Source organism: Lutra lutra, chromosome 1 (assembly GCF_902655055.1).
Source record: "Lutra lutra chromosome 1, mLutLut1.2, whole genome shotgun sequence".
NCBI lineage: Eukaryota > Metazoa > Chordata > Mammalia > Carnivora > Mustelidae > Lutra > Lutra lutra.
This window is the reverse complement of record NC_062278.1, coordinates 182355718-182379177: the sequence shown is the minus strand read 5'-3', so window position 1 is coordinate 182379177 and position 23460 is coordinate 182355718. Positions and strand designations below refer to the sequence as shown.

The 23460-nt window shown below is 41.9% G+C and overlaps 2 long non-coding RNA genes across 5 annotated transcripts; one reads left to right on the top strand and one right to left on the bottom strand.

Annotated features, from left to right (window-relative positions):
- Window positions 1-2293: 2293 nt before the first annotated feature.
- Window positions 2294-4497, bottom strand: LOC125089084 (uncharacterized). Its single transcript, XR_007123856.1, has 3 exons — window positions 4438-4497; window positions 2910-2998; window positions 2294-2458 (listed from the first exon to the last, which is right to left on the bottom strand). It is a non-coding gene; the product is annotated as an uncharacterized LOC125089084 (long non-coding RNA).
- Window positions 4498-4576: 79 nt separating this feature from the next.
- Window positions 4577-22932, top strand: LOC125088991 (uncharacterized). Of its 4 annotated transcripts, none has more exons than XR_007123830.1 (4): window positions 4577-4879; window positions 5793-5866; window positions 8030-8143; window positions 22679-22932. It is a non-coding gene; the product is annotated as an uncharacterized LOC125088991 (long non-coding RNA). The 4 variants fall into 4 exon arrangements; XR_007123829.1 differs by lacking the exon at window positions 22679-22932 and adding an exon at window positions 10564-10665; XR_007123828.1 differs by lacking the exon at window positions 8030-8143.
- The last annotated feature ends 528 nt before the right edge of the window (window positions 22933-23460 follow it).

Here is a 23460-nt window from a genome sequence, read left to right as displayed (position 1 = left end):
ACTGGGTGTGGTGCAAAAATAATGAATACTGTTATGCTGAAAAAATAAAAAAATTAAAAAAAAATATTCAACTAAAAAAAAAAAAAAAAAAAAAAAAGAAAACCACCATATGGCAACTATCTCAGTAACAATGAATTCAACCTAAAACAGTCAACAGGTGCTAAAACCAATGGGTCAAAGTTTGATGAGTAATAAATATTTCCCTAGTTTTACAAAATATGTATTAATTACGAAGGAGAAAAAAATGTATCCTCACAAATGAGAAACATAGCAGACACCACTCTAACCAAAGGGTCAAAGTTGACATCCTGAGTAATGAGACAAACCCACATCAGGGTTTATGATATGATGCTCTGAGCACCCCAGCTACAGTATTCCTGCGGCAAATGCATAACCTGAAACCACTTGGTAGGAAATATTTGAGCGATCTGGAGTGAAGGACATTTTACAACACCATGGGCCTTTATTCTTTAAAGATATCAATACTGTGAAAGATGAAGAGCAGTTGAGGAATTGTTTTAAAGGTTTTATTTATTTGAGAAAGAGAGAGCCCATGCACACGTGCAAGCAAGTGGGAGAGGGGTAGAGGGAGAGACTCTCCAGCAGACTCCCTGTGGAACGCAGAGCCTTATGCAGGGCACCATCTCAGGACTTAAGATCAGGACCTGAGCCTGCAACCTCAGCGAAACTAAAGTCCCACGCTTAACCGACTGAGCCATCCAGGCAACCCGAGGCATTGTTTTAGATTACAGAAAGCCAGAGGCTTATGACAACTGAAGAAAATGTATGATCCAGGATTTTATTTGCTAGAAAGACCATTAGTAGGACAATTGGAGAAATCTGCATAAATTCTTTAAATTAGGGCACCTGGGTGGCTCAGTGGTTAAAGCCTCTGCCTTCGGCTCAGGTCATGATCTCAGGGTCCTGGATCGAGTCCCGCATCGGGCTCTCTGCTCAGCAGGGAGTCTGCCTCCTCCTCCTGTCTCTCTCTGCCTGCCTCTCTGCCTACTTGTAATCTGTCTGTCAAATAAATTAAAAAAAAATTCTTTAAATTAGACAATATATACCACCAATGTTAATTTTCTATCAGATTTTTATATGTGCTTCTATAGGAGAATATCTGTAATTTTAGGAAATATACACAGAAGCATTTAGGTGTTAACATGTATCATGTCTGCGAGTTACTCTTAAATGGGAGAGAAGAGAGCTTGGAGGAAAGAGGGGAAGGCAGAAGGGAAAGGAAAAGGGAAAAAGAGAGGGTTAGGGAAATGGAGAGGGGGACAGGGAGAGAAGGTGGGGAGAGAGATTCGTAAAGCAAATGTGGTGAAATGTTAAAATGTGGGAAATCTAAGTAAAGGCATGTAAGGGATTATTTTGTACTTCCCTTCCATCTCACCTGTAAGTTTAAAACTAGGACAAAATGACAAGTTAAAAAAATGTACTTTTGATTGGATAAGTTCACTTCTAAGAATCTCTCTTCAGTATATAAGAGTACAGATAACAATTTATATACAAGTGTTTATTATAGAATTATCTACAATATAAAACTAGAAACAATACATATATAAACTAATAAGAGAATGTACAAATGTTTAGACATAAGCATTTAAAAATACTATATAGTTAGTGAAATGAAGTTTTTCCAAGAAATTTAGTTAAGTGGAAAATGCTATAATGATAATAATTACAAATATGAACTCAATTATGCAAAAATATATATAAACTAAAAAGGAGGTATACTAATATGTTCATGGAGCATTTCCTTAAAGAGAAGAACTGAAGATTACTTTCTTAAAAATGTATTGATTTTCATACTTATTCATAATTAACATAATACCAATAAGAAAGAAAGATATTTATTTTCATAGCTTCTAATTTAAGATTCTGTTTGATCTGAACAACTGTGAGGTTTTCAGTAAAAGAATATGGTAGTCATGGGGTGCCTGGGTGGTGCAGTTAAGCGTCGTTGAATTCTTGGTTTCTGCTCAGGCCCTGGTCTCAGGGTCATGGGATTGAGCCCTGTGCCAGGCTCTGTGCTTTGCATGGAATCTGCTTGGGATTCTCTCTCCCTCTCTCTCTCTCTCTGCCCTTCCTACTTACATTCTCTCTTCCTCTCTCAAATAAATGTATAAACATTAAAAAAAAAAAGAATATGGTAGTCAAAAAATAGAAAAACTTTTCCAACTACAAGATTACCTCAAATATGGGCACTTTAGAGACCTCAATTTACAAATTAGCATACTAATTAGAAATTTTAACTTGTCAACATAGTGGTAGTTTAATAAATTTTTTGCTACTTTTATTTCAAAGTAATAGGATTACACTTACTCTTCCTAAAATACACATTTCCTTATTTCAGATAGACCTTCTCTCTACTAAATACATGTACATTATACGTCATTCTGAGATGTGAGTTCCAAGGATGGGAAGTGACTTCTGGTAAACTGGCAGATGCTTTCTGTAGAGGAAGGAAGACTTCACCATAGGGATGGTAGCTATGATTTCTCCCTCATTTAAAGAGCTTATAAAATGTTGGCAAGGAGAGACTTTGCTGAAGATAACATAGGAATATTTTATTTATTTATTTATTTATTTATTTATTAAGATTTTATTTATGCATCTGACAGAGAAAGAGACCAGAAGTAGGCAGAGAGGCAGGCAGAGGGGGGGGGGGGAAGCAGGCTCCCTGCTGAGCAGAGAGCTCAATGTGGGGCTCGATCCCAGGTTCCTAGATCATGACCTGAGTTGAAGGCAGAGGCTTAACCCACTGAGCCACCCAGGTGCCCCACATAGGAATATTTTAAAGAGTTGCTAGTCAGGGGTAATTTGAAATTTTAACAATGGTTGTGGTAAAGGATGCTGGGGCAATATTTACAAGGCTGGAACCTTTTCTTTCAAAGCAGACACACCTATTATTTCTTGAGGATTTCTTCTTCACATGGGATTGGTTCAGGCAACTTTTTGAAATAACAGAGATTGTTTAGAATGTTCCACATTCCTGAAAGTAGATATCAGGAGAGAATTCACAAAAAGGAACACTTGTTAAGCAAAATGAAAAACGACTTGAAGTTGGGTCTCATCAAAACCATGTTGGTAAATGGAAACCAGTAATATCAACAACAGTTAATATGTATTGACCATATACTGTTTGCCTAGTGCTTTGCCTGTCTCACCTTCTTTATTGCTAGTTTCTAAACTGGATAGCCCAAAAATGTTAAAAGTAAAGATTGTCTTGCAATAACTTAGTACCATCTTCTATGCTTAGTACCCAAATAGCTCAAGGAAGATAGCCTGGGTGATTTGTTTATGGGAGACAGAAATTGAATTCAAGCAAGAAATCCCGGAAGTTGGGCATCAGGTGAGCCAGAGGATTTGGCAAAGGAAGGCATGAGGCAATGTTTCCATTAGGGATGATTGGAAAAGAAAGAGGCTGGAAAGGAAATATCCATGGGCTGCTGGATTGCCAAGAAGAACATGACTCACCAATGAGAGATTTGTTATCTGAGCCTCTAAGTCCCTTCTTGAAAAGTAATACTTCTCCTGAGGTGGATTGGACTCAGGAAGAATGAGATGTGGGAATCTGGACGGGTTCCATTTCGAGGGGGAGTGATACCAGACTACACTCTGCCACCAGTACCTTAGAGGAAAGGTATTGCGTTTCCTGTGGACTTTGTTACAGATGGACAAGCCTGATGGACAAGTGGAAGCAAGGGAGACTAACCATTTCAAACGAGAAAATCTTCCAGTGAGCCTTTACTCATGCCTGCAATCTGTCTTTTCTTTCTCCTCCTCCTCCTCCACATTTTTTCCCACATGTCGAAATCCTGCTTTAGTTTAAAGGTCAACCCACAAATACAGTCTCCAGAAGAATCTCCCCTGATCTGCTCCAGAAACGAATGGCTCTCTTCTTGGCGCTTTCATTTCACTTCCCTTATTCTTTTTGTCACATCATGTCTCGTGCTGCCATGGCTTGCCTTTTACTTTAGCGATTGGCATAGACGTCGGACTTTGATATCATGAAAGCTCTTTGAGGGCAGGGACACATCTTATCCTGTTGTCCCTAGATCATCACTCAGTGCCTTGCCCAAATGAAAGATCAGTTAGTATTTGTTTGTGAAGTGGCCCATCTGTGCCATATGCTTTCACAAAGTGAAGATTATGAGCGGACAAGAGGCATAGTGTGACAACAGGCGGGCAAGATGGAATAGATAACAGATCTAGGAACACGAGAGAGAAAAGTCAGCTAGCTACACCGTTCACTCGCTTTCCTCCAAGATGTATTTGTGAGTTGATCTGAAGTCAGTAATGACACTTAAGGCCCTGAGAATCAAAGTGAGGGCCACACTGTGCTGCTGGAAGAATGCTGGCTTCAGACTGAATGTCTGCCCACCTGACTTTCAGAGGGCATCTAACTGCCATGCACCTTATCCTCCTCACCTGTGAAACAGAGATGAAATACATGCCTTCCCTTTGCACCGGCTTGTTGTCAGAACTCATGAGGTCACCAGGAAAGTGATCTGGAAGCTCAGAGTTCTTTTCCTCATTATTGCATCAGCATCACGTGGGAGGTGGTTAGAAATTCAGGACCTCAGGCCCCACCCTAGACCTCCTGAAACTGAACCTGCATCTTAACAAGGTCTATAAGCAGTTTTCATGCACGTGAACAATTTCAGAAAGTACTACTCTAAGGGGCTAGAGAATATAATATACAATTGTTCATGAGGTCTGGTGTGTATGTGTTGGGGAAAATGGATGTGGACTCGGTCCTGGTGACTGAGCATTGGAAGGGGAGCCAGACTGTGAATGGAAGGGTGCTCACAACCAGCCACTGAACTGGTGAGGTAGGAAACAAGGGACCTCTTCTGTTACATAAAAAATGGTAGGCGTGCTGATCCCTCCGACATGTGTTCCCTTGACTCCAACTTTGCTAAGTTCTTTTCCCTGTCCTTTTCTCTCATCAAAACTTATCTGTATTGTGTTGTTCTTTCTCAACAATCCTTGCCTTATGAGAGTTAGGTAATATAAAATAAGGACTTAGTATTAGGTAGTATCTCAGAAATTTGCATGATGTGAAAGATCTTCCCAAGATAGCATTTTCAGCCCAAGAGTTAGGTGGGTAGTAGAAAATTTAGAGTGCCAAGGAAGACCCAAAGGGCTCATTAAACAATACCATGTTGAGGATTGTGGCTGTTAATGACCAGAACTTTGTGTATCCCATAGTGGTAGGATGAGGGTAGGACTAGTGGATTTGCATTCACAGAGGGCAATAAGATTTTGAGAAGTGGCTAGAGGAAGGTTGGAAATGATCACAATCATGACAGTGACTATGCATTACATACCTACTGTGTGCTGGGCAGTCTGCTGGACATTAGACCTTTGCAAATATTATCCCATCTCATCCATGCTTTAACTCTATAATACTTATTTTATAAGCATAGCAGCTGAGGTTATAGAACTTGCACAAGGTCACACAGCTAGTGTCCAGTGGAACCAAAATTGGAACTCGAATTGGATGGATGGCAGGGCTAAAGAAGTACCTCTGGATATCTAATTTTTGATACCATAAGCACACATATAAGAAAAATTAGAAAGACTGGTGAGTCAAAAAATTCCCCCCTCTGTACTTTATTTCTGTGTGAGACAATAATATTTCATAGTGGGAGTCAAGATTTTGGATAGTAACTAGGATACTCTTTAAATTTTATCCTTGAGTTTGTACTTGCAAAATGAAACCCCAAAGTATTACCACTTTCATCAAAACTTTGTTTTGTCTTTTGCTGAATTACAAATAGTTCTTGTATGAAGACATCATGAGGGTTAATGGAGTCTGACCTGGAAGAAAATGCCTACATGTTTATATGAAAAGGTAAGAAGTTTTGTATTCATAAAATTCTATCTTGTAGAACAAATTGTACATTCTTTCTTTATATGTTTTAACAGCAGATTCTAAAGGACAAATAATTTTAAAGATTTTTGAGCTTACAGAGTTAAGAAAGGATAGAGCACTATTATATGCTTTTTAACAATTTTTTGGGAAAATTACAATTTTATGCTCTTGTGTAGGTATACACACATTCTACCAGATACAGGATATGACAATTTTAATTTCAGAAGACCATGACTTTGGAATGATATATTAATATATTCCATAATAACAGTCCTTGAATTTACTCTCCTTGGTTTCTAGGAGTTCCAGTGTCAGGGGCTGAAACACACATGATGTTCTTCCCAACCATCTGGGAACACAGATGTTTAACTGCTATCTAATAGGGGTCACTTAAAAAAATAAGTGGGCCAGAGCAACAGAAAACCTTTCTTTGCAAATATAATATTAGTGCATCTGTTCTAAGGACATCATGTAATTCTCTCTAGCTATATGCTACAATGAAGGCAGAGAAGATTTAAATTTATAGGGGAAGCAGGAATGTTTCAAAGAGTTAGGAGTGTAGATTTGATGTCAGCCACTGCTTCAAGCACAACCTCCACTGTCTATGGGAATTTATATAGGTCATTTAACCCCTAGCTATCCAATAAAATAGTGACAGGAATGGCATCTGTACAATGTGGAAAGGATTATTGGGAGAACTGGAAGGGAGGATGCATGCTAACTTTAGCACAGGACCTGGCGTATTATAGTTAAGAGAAAGCTGCTTTTACTGAAAACTGACAAAGGTTACATCTGATTATTTACAACAAGGAAAGGAATTCTGACTTCAGCTATATATGGGAGCTCTGGATGGAAACTGGGTGAATTAGCATTAGAATGATTGGAAAATGCTTTAGAACTTGGCCATTCTCAGCCCCTTTCTAGTTTCTGGTCAATTACTAAGAACTGTGGCTTTATACGGGGTCCTGTGAATTTCTTAAGGCTCAACAGTAGGGACTTCTGAAAGAAAATGGAGTTCTGGTAGATTTATTTTTTGTATTTGTGCCAAGCCCTTTAAGATGCCCTATAATTCCACCAAGAAGATTTTTGAAAGTTCTACCAGCTTGGAGAATCTGAAAACCAATGTCTAGAGGATGATGGGAAATTTGATAACTAGACCAATGTGTAGTGGATCATGTTCCTGAAAGATCAGCAAAATCTTGGATCAGGCTGTGGTCTATACTTCTGTTCTTCATTGAAATCTTTCTGCTTTAAAGGCTAGCAGTGGTCTTCACTAGGAAGTGATAGAGTACTCTGTGGGAAAATGATAAATCACACACAAACCTTTTCATCTTTATATAATTATGGTTTAAATTTTATTGTTTATGCATAAAAACATGGATGAAATTGTGTCTTCTCAGCAGCTGGTTTGAGGATTTTTTTAACTGAGGAAATGTGGCCTTTGCTGAGAAGTTACATTCAACCAGCTGTGGAGGTGGAGCAAGTGTGGGGCCGGGACAAGTTTTCATGCAGAAGAAGGAAGTGACTTTACATTTATAAGAATCAGAAGCTGCAGTGGAGGCAAGGGGCCAAGAGAGATTGAGAAGCCACACGAGGGTGGGGGTGGGATGAGAAAGAGGGAAACCCACTGGGTACTTAGAAAAGAGCCTGGATAGGAGAGACTGTCTTGTGGGGACCTTTTTGAGATCATCACGGTGGGCTCTGAGGTAGAAGCATCCTCTTTGTCTCACTGAAAAACTTCCACAGAATTTACATTGCTCTCCAGTGCTCACAGTTTAAGCAGATTCTTTTTTGGAGAACACAAAAAGCTACTGAGGCTGCCTCAAAGTAGACATGAGGGGAAAATGGAGCCTGTGTGGGAGGAAAGCAACATATGGTGCCCATAAGTGGCACATGCTAATTGTGGAGAAATGAGAAAATATGGGTGAGCAAAAGAAAAGAAAGGAATTGTCCAGATTTATACCATCCCGAGACAGCTATTCTTAATGTGTTGATGGCTTCTAGTCCTTGTTCTAGATTATTGTGCACATTTGTGTTGTTCTATTATACTTTTCTTAAAAGAAAGTGCGATCCATGCAGTAAATACTGCCTTCCAACCTTTTTCATGTGTCTAACAATATGCTGAGGCCATCCCTCTAACAGCAGGGTGTTTCTGGTGGAGGCATGTAGAATACTCATGTGAAAAGTACTGGTTTCCTGCCTGGTGCTCTCATCATTACTGGTCTCATCTTATCCTGGTGGCTAAATCCTAAACAGGTATCTGGTTATTTCCTTCAGATAAATTTTCCCTTCTCTACCTCTTCCTCTCACCCTTTCATTCATCTGTCCGTCAATGAATGGTTGCTGTCTGAATCTGCTTGGGCTACTGTAGCAAAATACCAGGCTGGGGGACTTAAAATGCAGATATTTATTTCCCAGTTTTGGAGACTGGCAAGTTCCAAAGAAAGGTAGTGGCAGCTTCAGTTCCCGGTGAGAGTTTCCTTCTAGACTTGCAGACAGCTGGCCTCTCTCTGTGTCCTCACATGACAGAGAGAGAGAGAGAGAGCAAGCCAGCTCTTGTATCTTTCCCTCTTTCTGTAAGGAAGGCCCTAAAGACCTCATCAGACTTAATTAACTCCCGAAGGGCTCACCTCCCCATAATATCACATTGAGGGGTAGAGTTCCAACACGTGATTTGTGGGGTAGACACAAAACACTTAGATCCTAACAACTGGTGAATGTTTCCTCAGTGATGGGCCCTGGTTGAGGTTCTGGAGATACAGATTTGTTGACCTACTTATGGAAGACACAGGCTATGAATCAAATGCAGAAAGAATAATTTAGGGAAGTCATGCAAGATTTCACTGAAGAAGTCATACTGGAGCTGGGATGTGAAGGATGAACAGGAAATAATTAGGGGAAGACAGAAAGGAAGAGGATCTCAGGGAGAAAGAATAGTAGGTGTAGAGACTTGGAGACAGGAAGGAAAATTCTAGAACAAAGGACTGAATGAAGATGAGTATTATGAAAGGAGACATGGCCAAGAGGTTGCCAAGAACTGCCGGTTCAAAAGGATCTAGTATTTCCAGGCCTTATTTTAAGTAAAATTGCCCTTAAGAAATGTTATATCACATTTAATTGTATTGCATTTGAAATATTCCATTGAGTTAAGTTATTCCAATGAGAAAATTTAAATAGAAAACTACCAGACTATGGATATGGTAAGGAAGAGTTTGAGTAAACCTGAATGAATCTTCAAGAACATATAAGAAATCCCACTACCAGTATTTGGGACTCCTTTAACATCCCATAACTAAAAGCTCATCTGGGTTGGGCTTAAAAGAGATACACCGGTTCCTAATGAATAAACCAGCAGTGTAACTAGATGGGCTTAGTCATATTCGGTAGGTTCTTCCAAAGGACCATTTCGTCAGTCACTAATCCTGGGCCCAGTCTTTTCTCAGCCAGCAAACTATGGCATCCACAGAGCAAAACCATGTGGATGAAAAGCAAGAATGCTATTGCTCAGTTGACAGAACTCCATGATATTGTTGGACAAGGCCCAGAATTAAAACACAATTTCATGAACACTTCCGTGATTTTTTGCCATGCTGACAATACCGGTGAGAATTCTAAGTATTATTTGTTGCTCAAATGTAGTATTTGGCAATCACTTTGCTTTGGCTTGGGAGGCCACTAGCCCACATTAGAGCGTTTGTGTGAATAGGAAAATGGCACCCCCTACGGCAGATGCTTGACTTAGTGATGTTAGAGGGTGTCTGTGTGAATTAGGAAAAGGTAAACCTCCCTTTGCGCTCATCGGTGTAAGTCACACCAGGGAGTGCAGCATGGTCGGGGACTGTGGGAGAACTGGGGCTTCACTTGCCCCCCACCCCCCAGAACCTGGGTGTCAGGCACAACCAACAAGAACACACCAATGATTTTGCTTTGCCTTAATCTCATTTTGATGTCAATAATGGCTATGGGGTTGCTTGCCTCATCTTTACTTTGGTGATTTTTTAAAGCAAAAGTGAGGTGCACCTGGGTGGCTCGGTGGGTTAAGGCCTCTGCCTTCAGCTAGGGTTGTGATCACAGGGTTCTGGGATCGAGCCCCGCGTTGGGCTCTCTGCTCCTCAGAGAGCCTGCTTCCTCCTCTCTCTCCCTGCCTGCCTCTCTGCCTACTTGTGATCTCTGTCTGTCAAATAAATAAATAAATAAAATCTTTAAAAAACTAAAGAAAAAGTGAAAAAAAAGCAAAAAACCAGCCAAACAACAAACAAAAAACGCCAGGCTTAAAAACCACCATTTTTCTTTTATTTGAGGTCCCAATATTTGACCCAGTACATTACCTGCCCTTATTGTCGTACTGAGGACAATTGATCACATTGCATGAATAATTTCTTACTTCCACAGGAAAGTCAGCAGACTTGACCCATTTTTACTTATGATGAAGGAGACCATTAATTTTCAAGATTGCTCTTTTCTTACAGTGCTGAGTTACACTATGCTCAAAGCATAACTTTGCTTTACAGATGCTTTTCTGGCTTTTATCTTTCCATTTATTAGTGGTCTAGAAGGACCCCTATTTATGGCTCTTTATTGATGCTTCTAGGAAACTGGTAGCAATCTAAAGGGAATATACTAATACTATAGTAAATGGAATTGATTCTCTAATTTCCCTATTTTTCCATTGTTAGAGTATAAGAAAACAACCGATTTCTGTTCAATTTTCGATCCTGCCACATTGATTTTGTATACTGCCACATTATTGAATTGCTGTATAAGTTCTAGTAGTTTGGGTGTGGAGTCTTTTGGGTTTTCCATATAAAGTATCATGTCATCATAAGATACCTGGGAATAAACCTAACCAAAGAGGTAAAGGATCTGTACTCAAGGAACTACAGAACACTCATGAAAGAAATTGAAGAAGACACAAAAATATGGAAAAGCATTCCATGCTCATGGATCAGAAGAATAAACATTGTTAAAATGTCTATATTGCCTAGAGCAATCTATACTTTCAATGCCATCCTAATCAAAATTCCACCAGCATTTTTCAAAGAGCTGGAACAAACAATCCTAAAACTTGCATGGAAACAGAAAAGACCCCAAATTGCTAAGGAAAAGTTGAAAAAGAAAAGCAAAACTGGGGGCATCACCTGCCTGATTTCAAGTTTTACTACAAAGCTGTGATCATCAAGACAGCATGGTACTGGCACAAAAACAGACACATAGACTGGTGGAACAGAGTAGAAAGCCCAGATATGGACCCTCAACTCTATGGTCAAATAATCTTCGACAAAGCAAGAAAAAATATACAGTGGAAAAACGACAGTCTCTTCAATAATTGGTGCTGGGAAAATTGGACAGCTATGTATAGAAGAATGAAACTCCAACATTCTCTTACACCATACACAAAGATAAACTCAAAATGGATAAAAGACCTCAACATGAGGCAGGAATCTATCAAAATCCTAGAGGAGCACATAGGCAGTAACCTCTTTGACATCAGCCACAGGAACTTCTTTCAAAATATGTCTCCAAAGGCAAAGGAAATAAAAGCAAAAATGAACTTTTGGGAACTCATCAAGATCAAAAGCTTCTGCACAGCAAAGAAAACAGTCAACAAAACAAAAAGGCAACCCATGGAATGGGAGAAGATGTTTGCAAATGACACACAGGCATAGGGCTGATATCCAAGATCTACAAAGAGGCCCTCAAACTCAACACACACAAAACAGTTAATCACATCAAAAATGGGCAAAAGACATGAACAGACACTTCTCCAATGAAGACATACAAGTGGCTAACAGATATATGAAAAAATGTTCATCATCACTAGCCATCAGGGAGATTCAAATCAAAACCACATTGAGATACCACCTTACACCAGCTAGAATGGCCAAAATTAACAAGATAGTAAACAACAAGTGTTGGAGAGGATGTGGAAAAAGGGCAAACCTCTTACACTATTGGTGGGAATGCAAGTTAGTGTAGCCACTTTGGAAAACAGTGTGGAGATTCCTTAAGAAATTAAAAATAGAGCTACCATATGACCCTGCAATTGCACTACTGGATATTTACCCCAAAGATACAGATGTAGTGAACAGAAGGTCCATCTGTACCCCAATCTTCATAGCAGCAATGGTCACAGTAGCCAAACTGTGGAAAGAACCAAGATGCCCTTCAATGGACGAATGTATAAAGAAGATATGGTCCATATATACTATGGAATATTGTCTCCATCAGAAAGAATGTTTTGTATCAACATGTACGGGACTAGAAGAGATTATGCTGAGTGAAATAAGTCAAGCAGAGAGAGTCAATTATCATATGGTTTCACTTACTTGTGGAGCATAAGGAATAACATGGAGGACATTGGGAGATGGAGAGGAGAAGTGAGTTGGGGGAAACAGGAGAGGGAGACAAACCATGAGAGACTGTGGACTCTGAGAAACAAACTGAGGGTTTTGGAGGGGAGGTGGATGGGGGGTTGGGTGAGCCTGGTGGTGGGTATTAAGGAGGGCATGTATTGCACGGAGCACTGGGTGTGGTGCATAAACATAAATTTTGGAACACTGAAAAAAATTAAATTAAAAAAAATAAAGGGAACATACTTAGTTTTTGAAATTGTTTTTATTATTTATTATTATTTTAAAAATATTTTATTTATTTATTTGTCAGGGAGAAAGAGATCACAAGCAGGGAGAGCAGCACACAGAAAAAGAGGGAGAAGCAGACTCCTTGCTGAGTGGGGAGCCTGACAATGGACTCCATCCCAGGACCCTGGGATCATGACCTGAACTGAAGGCAGATGCTTAACTGACTGAGCCACTCAGGCACCCCTTTGAAATTGTTTTTTAAAATGATTTTAATGGCTACAGAACCAACAGGGAAAAACCCAAATGGTTTCCTAGACATGTTATCCTCTTAAACCACTGTGCCCAGGGAAAATTATTAATGACAACAGGGGAAAATAGGGCAGTTCACTGAATCCATTTTCTCTTCTTCTGAATTGTCCTTCTCAAGTATACAACCTCTGTGCTAAATATCGACCCTATTTAGGCCAATCATTAAATCGAGCTTAGCACCAAATTTACAACTTTTCAAGAGCACGAAGTGAGCTGGTTCTGGACAGATGGAAGATGTGCATATGAGCACGGAAACTTCTAGACACCCCCAATTTCATTAGTCTTCCCAAGGGCTTCTTTTGTGCCCTCTGATGCGACTTGAATCATTCTTTAGTAATTTAAGGGTATGTTCCTTCTCTCTCTCTAACACTGCCTTTCCACTTAGAGACATGATCTTTTTCTCTCACATCCATTTTCAAGATAAACAAAAAGAGGTTTCTTTATCACAGTGTGCCAAGCTTTGCTGGCAGTCAAAACAAAGAGAGAAAGAAAGAAAAAGAAATACAACAATTATATAAAGGAGGAGGGGCGACACGAAAGAAGCCAAGAGCATGGGCATCGGGACGTGGTTGAGGAGTGGCACACATGCCAGGCGAGCTCAAGGGCTTGACACAGAATAGGGTTCGTCAATAATTTCACCCCACAAATACCCGATCTGTCTTGTTCTGGAAATGGTGACTGTGAGGCCACACCAACAAGATATCCTACAGCCAGGAGCTGTCTTCTGTGAATTTATTTTCCTTCTAGTTAAATGGCAAGTAAAGCAGGTTGGGTTTAGGAAATTTGGGGTTTTGTCTCAGCTCTGCCATTAACTTGTGTTTTAGTCAGCTATTGCCTTAATTATGCTGCAAAACAAACCACTCCGAATCTCAGGGACATGCAACCGTAAGCATTCATTTCTGGCTCCCTGGACTGTGGCTTGGCGGGTACAGCCCTGCTTCTGGCTGAGTCTGTGGGTCAGCTGGGGTGGCCCTGCTCAAGGCTGTCAGTCAAAGTGAGGCTGACTCCAGGGTCTCACATGCTGGGGTCAAGCTGAAGGGACGGCTGCTCTTCGGGGCATAATCATCTCATACAGGAGCTCAGAAACTCCTGAAGGGCTGATGGGAACATGCCATTCCTCGCATGGCCTATGCCTGAACTGCCACCTTTCTTCCTCCACTGGCCAAATTAAGTCATCTGGTCAAACCTAACATCAAAGAAGGGGGTGGGGTGAGGGGAGACTACCTCTCCCTTGGAGTGGGGAGAGGAGTGACTACTGGCTGAACAAGAGAATTTGCCCTAACTTGATTTCAGTTGTAGCAACTGTATCTCTTCTTAAGGTTTGTGGAATAGGGCTTTGGACCACATAGGCAGGGAGAAATAGATCGTGCTAGAGATCAGGTGAGGTAACAATGGTTATTAACTACCTTTATAAAAGTCAAAAGTAAATATACTTAGTGATCTCCACAAAAATCCACAAAAATTTTGGTTGGGTATATTATGTTTTAAAGATTTATTTATCTATTTTAGAAAGAGAGAGAGAGCATGAGTGAAGAAGAGGGAGAAAGAATCTCGAGCAGATGCCACACTGAGGGCAGAACCCCACGCAGGAGTTGATCTCATGGGCCTGAAGTCACTACCTGAGCTGAAATCAAGAGTCAGTCGCTTATCTGACTGTACCACCCACCTGCACCAGGTTGAGTATACTATTAAATATCCGAATGTCAATGAGAAAGTTGCCACTGGCTTTTGACCTCTTGAAGGTTTCTGTTCCAGCCCACTGGAGAAGTAGACTTACTGAAGCAAAGGAGCAAAGCTGGCCAGTTTACCCAGTAGCAATCTCCCACGTCCACCCCAGGGGTTCTGATAGATCAGGGATCAGGGATCAGCGAACCATGGCCCATAGGCCAAATCTATTTTTGTATGGACCAAATCTGTAACCTAAGGATGGTTTTCAAATTTTTCCATGCTTTCATTTAAAAAAGAAAATAATGTTCTGTAATGTGTGAAAATAAATAAAATACAAATTTCAGTTAAAGAAAAAAATCCTTCTTAAAACCTCATCATGTTCCTCCATGTATGTATTATCCCCACTTCTGGACTATAGGAGCGGAGTTGAGGACTAAGGGCAGAGACCGTAGGGCCAGGAAAGCTCAATATATTTACTCTATGTATACTGGCTTCCGACCAGGAACATTTGCCAGCTCCTGAACTCAACAATTCACCCAAATATAAGATATGGCCATTCTTAGAGGGTTTGAGGCCTAACTGTTTTGTACCATGAGACAGAGAGGGGAAACACAGTATCTAATGGGTCCCTGTGCCTCCCCTGAATCAGCATCACCCTGAGAAGGGCGCGAAGCTCAAAGGCAGGGATCCCTGACTCTCCCTTAGCACTGAGGGAGAGGGTAACTCAGATCTGCCCGCTTCTGTAATGAAGAATGAAATACTGCTATTTTGGCTGCCTGGGCAAAATTCTGTATTTTCCTCCTTGGGTGTTTCTTGACCCTGGCTGGGTTCAGTATCCAGCTACTCAGTGGCCCATAGAGCACGCCTCCATGACGTCCCCATCTACGTTTCCTACGGCATCGTGAGTGATGCCAGAAATGGCTCTTGAAGTCTCCCCCTGGACACTGATTTACATTTCATGCTGGTCAATGCTGACAATTTATCTCCTATTGTTTTTCACACACATTTTTCTAAACCTCCGTAAGCTTAGATTTGGATTTAATTTTTGTTTTATAAAAACCAATGTCATCCCACAAGGGGAGATAGCTTTTGTTATAAACACACACGTGTCGGACTGTAAAACTTAATGAAATTCACAACCGAATGTTATAATAAAATGGCCTCGGGACAGAAACAGTCTGATCAGCCTCCAGTGAGTCACAGATGATCGGCTGGAATCGCACACAGGTGGCTGAGGGCACAAGGCCGCTGGCATCTTGCCTCACAGCACACAGGGGACGTGCATTTTATGACCCAACTCTGCGTGCCCTGTCGTGCTTTATTGTTTGCATATTTCTGTTGAAACCTGCCCTGGCAATGTAGCTGCGGAGAAATTACAGTCTGCAAAACCACACTCATTAGAAGAAGTTAGCAAATATTTCATTGCCCGAGAAAGGACCAATTGATTTGCAAAGCGGCGTCCAGATGAGGTAACTCAAGTTTTGGGGGCCCTGATTGAGGTTTGCAACTCTGAAAAGGAGCACAAAGGAATGACTTCCCTTCCTCCTTCCTTGTCTTTAAGTCTTTTTGGGGTAATCCTGTGGGAGAATGGAAAGTATTTTCTGTAATTTGGATGACATGCTTTATTGAGTTGGACAGAATCATTGAGAAAGTGGACATGACTTTTAGTTAATGACATAGAAATATCTGAGTGGCTTTGGGGAGTAGCAGTATGGAGAGAGCTTCCCAATCTTTCATTCCAAAATTAAATCACGAGCTCTATTACAAATGTTGGGAGGTGTTGCAAGCTTGCTGAAATGATCTGGGGGCCCATTTACAGTACTTGGTTGTGTACCAATGCTGAGCTAGCTGATGGTGGTGGGGTGGGGGGAGAGGGGTGAGAGGAGTACATTCTAAGAAAAATAATGCAGACCTTATCATGAGATTGACTGATGTTACAAGGGAAATGTATGGGACCATCAGCTACATGAGGCTAATGATGCAGAAAAATCTATCCAGTGTGAAAATAAATGTATAAATACTATTGCATTATTTTGAGAACAAGTAAATCACCTAGGTTTTTAGAATCTTAAAAATGGTGGTACCACTACCACCAGTAACCACTTCTAAGGGTATCTTCCACCCTTTTCTGGATGGCATTTAGATGACAGAATGGTTAAGAGCAGGCTCTGGAACCAGACCACCAGGGACTAAATCCTGGTCTGCCCTGTAAGAGTTCTGTGACCTTGGGAGATTTATCTAGTATCTCTGTGCCTCTGTCTCCTTCGCAGAAAGAGATAATAATAATAGCAACTACCCAAAAGGTTATTGTGCTGATAACAGTAAGTTCATCCATGAGAAGAATTTCACACCGTGCCTTGCACATAGGGAATACTTCACTGATATTAGCTGTTATTAATGTAATTATTTGGTGTATATGTTTTTACATCCACTTAGGACTCTACAATCAAAAAGTTATTTAAGAAGAAAGAGGGATGAGAACTAACATTTATTGCAAACCATGGGCTAGGTCTTAGCTCATGACTTTCTGTTTATTGTCTTTTGTACTTCTTCTAATGGTCTTACAGTGGTACAGATGAGAAAACACATTCTAAAAAGGCAATGAACTCCGAAAGTGCCCGTCAACTATACGTAGGAAGAACTAGTGTCAGCCACTTACTGATCTATGCCTGGTTAAAGAGCTTGAGCTTGGAGTTTAATTCCTGCCTCTGTCTCTTACTAACTGGTCTCGGACAGTTTAACCTCTTTAAACTTCATTTGCTCCCTACAAAAAGTGAATAATGATAGAAAGTACATCACAGGTACACCGTCAATATGAACACCCGTCAGTGTACAGCACAGTATCTGGGACTTGAAAGATAGCGATCGGTGGCCACTAACCACAGGAGATGCGCATGTCTGTTGGGTCTGTATTTCCTCATCAGAACACTTATCATGTGGTTAGCCCATCCATCGTCACTATACCAGTGTGACCTGTAGGATAGTGGTTACCCAAAGTAGAGTAATTACCATGTGTCCTCAATTTCTGGGACAAAGCTTTTAGCTCACATCAGGTGTTCAATAAATACACAAAATGGTTGTTGAATAGCTAAATAAGTCCATTTTTAAATTTAAATTACTCATTCTTAGGTTTTCTTTGAGGGTATGAAAAAAGGCAGCATACATACAGTGGAATATTATTCATCCTTAACAGAGAAGGAAATCCTGCCACCCAAGGCTTCAGGGACTAACCTGGAGGACCTCATGCTAAGTGGGAAAATCAGTCACAGAAAGATAAACACTGTAACGCTTAGATGCAGTATCTCAAATACAAATACTTATACGATGTATTTAAAATCATCACACTCCTAGAAGCAGAGAGTGGAATGGTGGTCTCTAGGGGCTGTGGGGAGGAGGAAATGGGGTAGAACTTTTCAATAGGTAGAAAGTTATAGTTATACAAAGTCACCCAGTTCTAGAGATCTGCTGTACAACATTGTACCTACAGTTAATAATTGTATTACACACTTAAAAATTTGTTAAAAGGGTAGATCTCATGTTAAGTGTTCTTACCACAATATCACACACACACGAAAGCTACTAGAACTGAAATTTTTGAAATAGTTCCCATAATTTCAAGGAAACTTCACCCAAGAAAATTTTTCCAATTCCTTCCTTAATTTGGCTTGAAGAACTGACATTTATGGATGATCCTAATAAGTCTTGCTGCTCTTTGCAGAAAGAGGGATGGTGATAGAAACAAGAAATCACGGCCTGCCTGGCAGTTCAAGACTGCTTAGTGACACGGCACCATCACTACCAAAGTGCTACCACCATTAGCTCATTCTCTGTGCCACAAATGATACCAAGACCTTTCCAACAACGTCCTCTTTAACCCTCCCATCAACTCTTCGAATGAGAATTCTCATTTCTCTTTTCTCAGCGAAAAAGAACTGATGTTCAGAGAGTTCAAGTGACTTGCCCAGGGTTACACAGCAGGAATGTGTCAAGAGCGCAGGCGGGGATGTCACTCTGTCTGACTCCAGAACCATTGCTGTCTCTCTCTAGTCTCCCAATTCTGCGATGATTTATTGAGTACCCACCATTAAGAGCTCTGTAAGAGCTCTAAATAAGTAAGTAGGTATGTTTAAAGAGGTTAGAACAGTGTCAGGCACAGAATAAGTGCAGTGTGTTTGGTAAATCAGTAAATACGTAAGTTCTGGGCTCGATTGGAATAGAGCAAGGAGCAAAACACATCACGATCCCTGCTCTTGGGGACTATGATGGGGGAGATCAGTGATAAACAATGAGCATAATAAGCACGCAGTAGAGTATGGCAGAAGGTCAGAAATGCTATGGGAGAACTCAAGCTCCCCTGGGAGATCCAGCAGGAATGTTCCTAGGGCTGGCTGGTTGAAGTATTCAGTGTGGTGGTCAGGGCAGCACTCAAGGAGAAGTTTCATGAGAGAAGGTCCCCTGTCTGAGGGAAGGTACTCCAACTGGGAACAGCTAGAGCAAGTGACTGCGGGTGACTGAGGAACTGGAAGGAGGCCAGGGGGTCTAGGCTGGAAGAAGCCAAGCTAAAGTGGCAGGACATGGAGTTAGGAGGAGGAGGGGGTGAGGGGTGGTAGAGTAAGATAGATAGCACAGTCCCGGCTGCTTGGCTTAGCATCCCACCATCTGACCCCTACTGGCTGGTCTATTATTTGCAATTCTTGCTTGGGGACATTTAGAAGGTCTCAATAGCCACTTCCACAGTTTGACACCTGCGGGGGAGGGGCGGAGAGGGTAGGATAGAAGGCACAGGCGCCGGCTGGTCAGCAGGGTCTGCTCAACCCAGGAACATGAGATCCGGCAAAGGGCAAAGGTGACGTGGGTGACTGCAAACCTACAGCATCTGTCCGCCCCACACAGATAAAGGGGCCGAAAGGGTCTGAAAAAAAAAAAAAAAAAAAAAAAAGAATATGCAACAGAAGGAAAGGCTCTCTGGGAAGAATAAAAGGCTGAGCAACACCAAGATTGGTAAATAGGGGTGTGTGTGTGTGTGTGTGTGTGTGTGTGTGTGTAATTCAAACGAATCACTGTAGTAACTGCCTGCCATGAGCAAGTCACGACAGAGAACACAAGACAACTTGTGACACGGAACAAAGTTTCAGGCATCTCAAAACACTAGAAAAGGCATCGACATTTGGAGTCAAGAGCAAAGATGGGCAAACTTTTTCTGCGAAGGGCCAGAGAGTAAGTTGGGCTCTGTGGGCCCTCTATGGCCTCTGTTGTAACTACTTAACTCAGCTGTTGTAGCAGGAAAGCAGTGGCAGACAAAGGATTCACAAGGAGGTGAGGCTGTGTTCCAATAAAACTTTATTTATAAAAACTGTGGTAGTCCTCATTTGGCACATGGGCAGCACTTTGCTGTGCCCTGAGCGAGGGACTTACATTACTGTTACTTCTGCTCAGATGCCTCCTCGCTCAGGGTCCCTACCTGTTGCCAGGACCAATGTTAAGTGCTCTGCCTACTAAGTCTAACGGAATTCTTACAGCACAAATATTAAGATCTCTAGTTTGCAGATGAAGAAAGAGAGGCTTTGCTCAGAGATGGTCAGTAAATTAACTAGGGTCACACAGCGATGAAGGTGCAGAGCTGAAAAGCCAGTCGTGGGACACAATTCCTCATGGCGTGTTCTCTCTGTCAGAACACACAGAACCTCACAGAAAAGCGACGCAGATAGTAATTGGATGTTTAGCCCTTTGTAGCAGGCATGAAAAACCAAAGAGAATGAAGCTGAGATTTCAGTCACCGTGTATTGTAACAGTCACAATGTCCATTTTACTTCTGGGAAAGGAGAAAAAAAAAAAAAGATATGTTTCTACTTTGCCTTCTTTGGCATGTGTGTGAAGTTCCCTCCAGAGATTTCAAAGCTGCTTGGCTCTGAGGTTCTGCATTTCTCTTGGAAACAATCTGTGCCTTTATGAATGCCAGAGGGGGCTTCTGGGCGGCAGAGGGATGGATCAAGGAACTCTGCCCTTGTCCTGAGTGACAGACGGGCAGATTTGAGAAGGAAGGGGGGTAGGGAGTGAAGTACAAAATTACTCCTTGAGTCCTGTGAACACTTCAAATTTGTACAGAAATAAGGCCACTGCCACGTCCTTCTCCCTGTGCTCTGAGAACATCAGCCTTCTTTCTGTCCACAGATTACATGCCAAGCTCTGTCCTGAATCATGGCCTCTGCTTGGAATACTCACATGCCTCGTGTCTCCTGAGACTCAGATCTTGGACTCAGTCCTTTCCTCTTCAGAGGAACTTTCCAGAGCTTCTAGTCTCCATGTGACAGCCTCAGGACTTTATCACAGTAGCCTCTACGTGTTCTTGTCTACTCATTCGTGTGCTTTAAATTCTCTGTTGATGAGATCACACACTCCGTGGAAACCGAGATCTTGCCTATTTTGTTCATCACTGCCACCAGTGCCTAAGCCAGTGTCTAGCACAGAGAGGGCATCTGGAGAATGTTTGCTGAATGAATATGTGATCGACAACAGTCACGAAGCAGCTACATAGAGTGTTTATTAACAGGCCAGTGCTGTCCTGAGCCTTCACACGCATTTTCTCACGAATCTTCTCAGCAACTCAGATTCCTCAAGGAATGCTGATTTGTCCCCATTTTACAGAGGGTAGAGTGGAGACCAGGAAAAGTGAACCCTGCAGGCACACCGCACCACAGCTATGATTTTTCACTCAAGCCCATCTGACTGCGAAGCCCCCATTTGCAAGAGATGGGGAAAGTGGAAGTGTAACCACGCCTGTTCATGACCCTAAGGGATAATGACAATGTTCTCACTACAGGGTAAAGAACCAGGACAAGAAAGGTAACAGAACCCACCAGCCTCAGTTTCTCAGAGGACCTATGCAACAGTGGAGGCATTATCATCTGTGTCCAATTCAAAGAAATGTTCAAGAAGGAAGAGCAGACTGACCGCCCTCACGTCTCCGAGGGAGTCCATGGGAGGGCACCAGGGCATAGCTTGTTCTGGAACCCCGTCGAGGCGGCGCTGCTGTCATTTGGTCCAGCCACATTCTCAAGGTGAGTTATTAAAGAAACAACTTTCAGGGGGGAACTGGAAATCTCGCTGGGGAGCCCTACTCTCCACCCAACCCAGCGTGTCTAAATCCTGCTTTGGGTGTGACAGTCGTCGCCTCCGCCTGGTTGGGGGCTGGATTAAGAAGTGACACTTAATAAAGGCATCTCCAATTCCACCACTTCCATTTGGGCTTTTGGCACATTTGCTTCGAGTTTCCAGCTTTGATGTGGGGCCTCGTTCAGCCGGCTCTGGGGCTGGGGAGGGAGAGCGGCTGCGAGTAGGAGGTAGGAGGGAGCTTGGTGTTTGAACTGGCACAGTGATTGATTAACCCTTTCTGCAACTTCCCCGGTGAAAAACAGACGTCTCGGTGAAGCCGGCTCCAGATGGCCACAGGATGTAGGCTACATTTCCTGAGATGCTGATTTGGGGGGTTGTACGCCCTGTAACAGATTGAGTTTGACATGTGGCCATACGAACATGTGAACCCCGGGAAGACTGGTTTCCTGGAGGGCCTTGGAGGAGTTTGGGAGTGGAGATTTCCTTCTCTCAGCAAATTTCAGTCTCAGGGTAGCTCTGGTTCCCTCACGGCACACAGAGCAATCCAAAGAGAAGGGACAAAAATAAACTCTCAAATAAAGCACACATACAACTTATTTTGGTCTTGGTTCTTTGTTTTGCATTTTGTGGACTCCACTGTCAACTCCCAAGCCTTGAATACAACTGGGTTGAAAAGAAAGAAGGAAAAAAAAGGAAGGAAGGAGAGGAACCGAAGGAAGGAAGGAAAGAAGGAAGGACACGGCAATACTAAATTTAGCCAACAGGCCTTCTAAAGAAGTTTGTGAAACACAACCCTGTTGCCGTAACATTCAGTGAATAGAGCAGTATTTTCATTTTGGGAACATCATTTAATATTTTAAGGCAAGAGACACTTGCTCTTTCTCTCCCATTTATTGCATTATTCCAAACACACTTATTCTGGGGTAAAGTCAAAGGAAACCAGCTCTAGTCTCTTGCTTAAGTGAAAAAGAAAGGAGCGTTTACAAACATGTTTTTAATCAGACTTGTTTCATTTTATTTATTGTTTTTTTCCATTTACCAAACATGTTGCTAGTTCTTTCGAGGAAGAGAAAGTACCATGCGAAATGTGATTGTGTTCTCTCTGTTGCTTTACCCACAGGTCCAGGCTTTACAGTTACCAGTTCTGAGAATGGGGAGACTTGGTTACCTGCCATCGTGACACCCGTTTGGAACCCTGGAACTCTGGGACCGATCACAGCCACCAGGCCAAGCTCCTCACCCAACCCTTAAAACCAAACCAAAAAGCAGAACAAATATGCCTTCCTCCACTTCTTAAACATGTTTGTAGTGGGAAACTGGATGCAAATGAACAGAATGGCTCAGTATGGATGTGGGCATATGTTTAAAAAAAAAAAAAAAGCCAGTAAGACAAGGCATCGGTTGTTCGCAGTAACTCAAGCTGTGTTATTTGACTAGAGCAGATTCAGCCTCAGCTATCAGATAGGTGAATTTTCACCAGCGCATCATTTCTTCTGATTGGTGCCAGAGAGAAATTGTTATGTCTATTAGGTCAGGGCAAGCTTGCTTCGACGCTGTTAGAATGGGGCTCAGCATTATGTGGATTTAGGCTTCCGTTCCCCCATGTCTCACCCATGGCAGACATCACTAATCGATGATGGTACTCTTTCCCACTGAGTCCACGAGGCCTCAGAAGCCTGTCACAGTGAGGCACTGTGCAGTCAGTCAGTCAGTGTTGGAACTGTCATCACATGAAAAACTACTGGGGCTAACTGCAGGGGACACAACAGTGTCTTGCATTTTTGATAGCCTGCCATTATCCCCAAATATTCCTCCTATTTGTGCCCTCATGTAATTAACTCCCTTGAGTACAGGCTAAACCTAGCACTTCGCTCTAAAAAACAGAATATGGCAAAAGGGATG